Below are 5,845 nucleotides of genomic sequence, written 5' to 3'. Positions count from 1 at the left end.
TTTTGAAATTATCACTTTAGTCCTGCATTGTTCTCCTCCCCTCCATGAGCATTTTTACGAACATTATTTTGAACGCTTTTTCAGGTAAACCATTTGTCTCCATTTCATTAAGTCTGTTTTTGGAGTTTTATCTTATCCTTTTGTTTATAACATATTCTTTTATTTTTTCTTTTTCACTTTCTTTGACTTGCTATGTGTTCTGTGCATGAGATAAAACAGCCTCCTCTCCCTGTCTTGACAAAGTGATCTGATGTAGGAGATGAGCCTCACCATTGATCCTTGCCTGAGTTCTTGACTGTCTCTCAAACCTCGATGATTGTCCAAACTGCCTGCCTTGTTCTTACTGGTTCCCAGTAGTTGAGGGTGTGTCTAGACTTATTTCAATGTGGGTATTTTCTCACTCAACTGATGTGTAGGAGTTGCTTAACTAATTTCTAGATTTCTTTCAGAGGAAATTGCTCCATGCCTAGGTGTAGAATCAGTGTGTCCATGGGAAGAGGTGAGTTCAGGAGTCTCCTATCCCACCATCTTGGATCAGAACTTCCACCTCTGGTCTAATGCACATTTCCTGAGTCCATCATCCAACATTCATCAAAATAGAACACACTCTGGGCCATCGAGCAAAGTTTAACCGTATTTCAAAGTTGAAGTTATGTGACGTATGTTCTCAGACCACAGTGAACTTAAATTTAAGATACTGGGTGAAAGGAAAATATTAGTAAAAATCATCAAATGTTTGGAAATTAAAAAAGCATACTTCTATAGATGACCCATGAATCAGTAAAAAATCACAAGGAAATTTGTAAATGTTTTCAGTTAAGTGAAAATGAAAACAATATATATAAATTTATGGGATGCAGATAAAGCTGTGCCTAGAGAGAAATTATACCATTAAATGCTTACATTAGAAAAGGAGAAAGGTCTTAAATCAAGTATTTAAACTTCTACCTTAAGAAGCTAGAAAAAGAACAAATTAAAACCAACACAAGCAGAAGGAAGAAAATAGGAAAGATAGAAGATTTAATAAAATTAAAAATAATAAAATAAAAGAAGCCAAAGACATTTTTTAATCAATAAAATTGATAAATTTCTAATTAGACCAAATGAAAGGAAAAAAGGAGGGAAGACACAAACTCTAATGTGAAGAAGGAAGGAGGGAACTTGACTATAAATCCTATAAAAATCGAAGGGATAAGAGGCAATGTTATAAATACCTGTGTACCCATAAATTCAACAACTTGGAGGAAATGGAAAACTTCCTTGAAAGCTATTTATAAACTGCTAAAGTTCACTAATGAAGAAATAGGTAATATGAATAGTTCTATATCTATTTAAACATATCTATATCTATTGAACATATCTATCTATTGAATTTAAACATATCTATATCTATTTAAACTATATCTATATCTATTGAATTTGTAGTTTTAAGCCTGCCCATAAAGAAAACTCCAAGCCCAAATTATTTCACTGGAAAATGTTACAGAACATTTTTAAGCAAGATATAATACCAATTCTACCCCAACTCTTCCGTAGAAGAGGAAGCAACACTTCCCAACTCATTCTGAACTTCCTGGCATTGCCTAGATCCCCAAACCAGACAAAAACATTAGAAGGACCAAGTAGCGGTTGCAGGAAGATGGAGGCTATGCCAGGGAGCATGGCTGGTGATGTGCAAAGCTGCATAAGAGGGACCCTTGATGGCACTAAGACAATGGACAAACTTTCTTTTATGACTTTTGTGGATTGGGGCACCCAGGTGGTGCAGGGGTCCTTGCCGCTCAGCCACAGCATTGTCGTGGCTGCAGCCCAAGAGGTGCACTGTGACTCGGTACAACTCGCCTGGGCCCCCTCATGGTCCCTCAGGGCTCTAGTCTTCTCCAGGTTACAAATAACGTGATTTTGGAAGCTTCCTTCCTAGTTGGCATGGAAGGTTCAATCAAACACAGCTCTTACATTTTATTCTGTAGTCCTGTGGGATTCCCATTGGTTTCCAACAGTATTCCCCCAATGTGGCCCTGGCTGCCTCATTAGGTTACATCTGCCCTTCGAGTACTAAAATGGTGTGCTAACTCTTAAAAACAAAAGCTATCGAAATCCACTTGAGATGGATATTCAAAACATGCCTCTACCAGAAAAGGCTGCAGAACGGAAAGAGGAGATCATGTTAATGCATACTCAAATTCACTGATGGAGGTGCTGATGGAAGTGACTCCTGACCAGTCCAAGCCAGAAAACTGATCCAGAACCAGAGCTGAACATCACGGTCAAGCCTTACTGCCAACTTCAAAAACAGGTGCCGTTTGATCATTTCTTGAGAAAGATTGACTTCAAGGATGGATAGGAAATGTGGTGTATTATGTTTACCTCTAGGATGACTTTCCAAATGATTTGTGAAGTTGTTTCTAGACAGTAAGAGGCTAGAAAACTTCTGTCCAGGTTTATAGTTATTTACCTTCTGAAATTATATTAACTTTCTCATCAGTTTCATGATAATTTCTGAAAACATCTCTAAATTGCATATTCCGGAACTAAGAGGCAATGTGCCATGAATGCTCTAATCTAAATGTGATCTGAAAATAAGGTTGTACTTAATGTTAAAAAAATATTTTAGAAGGAAAGATCGCCACAGTCCAACATACATTATGAACATAAACTTAAAATCTTCAACCAAATACTCGCAAATTTAATTCAGTAACATATTAAAATAAAAGTACATTTGAATAAGTGGGGTTTATCCTGAGCCTGTAAGACATTCAGAATTCAAATGTCAATGTAGTTTACTATATCAACAGACTGAAAAGCAAATAACACATGGCCGGTGGGGCTCCCTTGGTTGCCCCGCAGGTGAGATGGTTGCGCTGCATGATTAGGTTTCTGGTGGGTCCCAGTTCAGGCAGGTGCTAGAGGCAGCCAATCAATGTTTCTCTTTCATATGCTGTTTCTGTCCCTCTCTTTCTTCCTACGTTCCCTCTCTTTAAAAAGTAAATAAAATAAGTTTTCTAAAATGCTCATCTCTACAGATTTAGAGAAAGACTGTTACAGAATTCAACATCCATTCAGGATAAAAAGTCTGCATATCAGGACATGGAGGGATATTCTTCAATCTCATAAAGTGCTTTCTTCACAAACTACAACTACTGTCCATACTTAATGGTGAAAAATTTAATTCTTTCCCTCTAAGATTGGGAATAAGACAAGGATGTCTGCTTTTACCACTCCCATCTAATGTTGTAATTGAGGCTGCAGGAAAATTAGGCAAGAAAAAGAAAGAAGGCAATGGATTACAAATAAATAAGCAAAATAAACATAGATGAATTAAACCACCTCTGCTCTCGGGTAATGTGACCATCTATGTAGAAAATCACAAAGAATCTAAAACCAACCAACCAACCAACAAAAACATTACTAGACCAAGTATGTGCAATAAACATGGTTACAGAACAAAAAAAAATAGTTAATAAACCAATGGTGTTTCTATGCATTTGCAATAAACAATTGGAAACTGAATTCTTTTAATGGATGGAGAGTCCTAAGACAAATATTTTTGAGAGCCATTGCTCTGAATAATGCCACTAAGTAGGGGTCACTGTTTCTCACCACCTTCTTCAGGGTAAGAAATATTTGGCCCTCCTCCACTGCATGAACTCCATTCCCGTTTGGGAGAGGGTGAGACCTTCTTCCTCAGAACATTCTCCCGCTTTTCCAAACTGGTGCTTCTCAAACTCTTTGTGATAGAAGACCCATCTTTCCCAATCTATCACAGACGGATACCTTATAAAATACAATAAAAATAAATAACTAGCCAAAATTAAATTAAAACCAAAGATATGCAAATGATGTTCCATTTTTAATTAGATTCACTAGACATACAATTTCTCTATCACATTTCTATAAAAGTTTCTAAATGCTTACTCTCAATTTTTTTTTTTTTTGCTAATCTCATCATGAACCAGTGCAAAACTGTGTGTGGACCAGCCCCAACAGTGGAACACTCTCCAAATCACCTGTCCTAGAGTTTTAGCAGCAGGACAAAGGAAAATGAAGGGAACTATGAAAAACGACAAAAAATACGTAGTCTAAGAGAGGCCAGGGCCTAGCTTTGCTGCAAAGCAGCACAAACTTCTGGAGGAAAGAAAGCCCTCACTGGCAACCCTGCATTTCTTTACATCGTGGTCTGAAGTGTCAAGGCTCTAGATACCAGAATTAACTGCTGCTTGGAAGCCCATGTGTGACCCTAGGGCTTGTTTTATTAAATGTTAATGTCTCATTTGTTTCTTTCTTCCACATCCAAGAAAGAATTTTATTTCCTCCTAATCTTCTAATATTCCTTTCTTTTCTTTCTCTCCCCTCATTCCTTCTGTTGATTTGTTTTATTTCATCTCCTCCTCCTCCTCTCTCTCTCATGCAAACTAAAATACAGAAAATCAAGACAAATCAGATATGAGTAGCATAGGAAGACCTCTTGAAAATGGTTAAAATCTCCCTCTTTTCCTTATCCAGAGCACATTTTAGTGCACTGATACAACCAACAAAGAATTTTTCCTCTCTCTTCCTCTCTGACACATTTCATTTAAGCAAAACCTGGAAAAGTTAAACATTGACTTTTTATATGCTAGTCATGCTGGTGACCCTTTGCATGCTAGACTCAGCTGGAGCTTTTCACGTAACCTGGTGTCTTAATTTTCTGATTCCAACATTTTATCAGTGCCCAACAATTCCCATTATGCTGCTGTCTTTAGTTCTGAAACACCAAATATTCGTTGTCAGTGAGAGGTTGAATGTCTCTAAATATTATTCTGGAAATATAATGCTTTTCTTCCATGAATTCAATCACTAGAAAATTCCCAGCATGTTGGTTTCTTGACTATTTTCTAAGAGAAAATTCTTTTAGGATACTATCATGAATAAAAGGAATGAAGCTGTCAAAGCATGGGTGTGAAGAAAATTGGGTCCCCTTTGCTGGAAGAGACACTGTCTAGAATATAATGAAATTTTCTGAGTGCTCCTGAGACTTTAGAAATACAATTTACATGAAGTTTGACGTTTTATGACCTTCTAAAATATATCCAAAAGCTATTCATTGAAATTGCACCAGGATTTCTCTCTTCTTAGATAAGAATTAAAAATTGAGGCTATTAAAAGCATGAATTCAAGACACATTTTTTTTCTACAGGTATTTCTGTGTTTCCAAGAGAAAAATTACTGACCCCAAAAAAATCTTTCAGGAAGATTCACTAATATAAACCACAAAGGGTCATCAGAATTAACTGATTTCTGCTCCTTTTGGTTAGAGGGTGGTTTATACAAAGGTATGAGGCAGCTAAAAATTACAGAGAGGATGAAATCGCATTATAATTCCCTTTCTCCCAAGAGCCAAGAAGAGGAAAGTTAACACTGTCTTCACCTTATCACCAAAAAAAGTCATTGGCGAGGAGAATAAAAAATCCCTTCCTGCAAGAGCAACCTATAAAAAAAAATGGGCTCTTTTTCCCTGAGGAATTAAACTTAGAAAGAAGGGAAGAAATCTCTTCTCAGCCCCAAGACCCCCAAAACAAGCTAGGCAAAGAATTCTTTCCTGGTTTCACCGGGATGGACGGGGTGAGACTTGTCAGAAACCACAGGGTTTGGGTTTAGCGTGGTTTTGCCTTCCTAAAGCCCTAGAGCCTGTAAGTCAGACAAAGTACCATTGTAAGGCTTCCATTCAGAAATAAAACTTTGTGGGAAGAATTTGAGATCTTGTTCCCCTAGCATATGTCATCAGTTTGGCTCAAATAAACTCAAAAAAGGAAAGAAATAAAACTTTGTGAACTTGATTTTATTTTTCTCACCAATTTTCAACATG

This window comes from Sturnira hondurensis, unplaced genomic scaffold (genome assembly GCF_014824575.4).
Source record: "Sturnira hondurensis isolate 20B ecotype Veracruz unplaced genomic scaffold, ASM1482457v3 Scaffold0007036, whole genome shotgun sequence".
NCBI lineage: Eukaryota > Metazoa > Chordata > Mammalia > Chiroptera > Phyllostomidae > Sturnira > Sturnira hondurensis.
The sequence above is the reverse complement of the archived record's forward strand: the minus strand, read 5'-3'. Positions refer to the sequence as shown.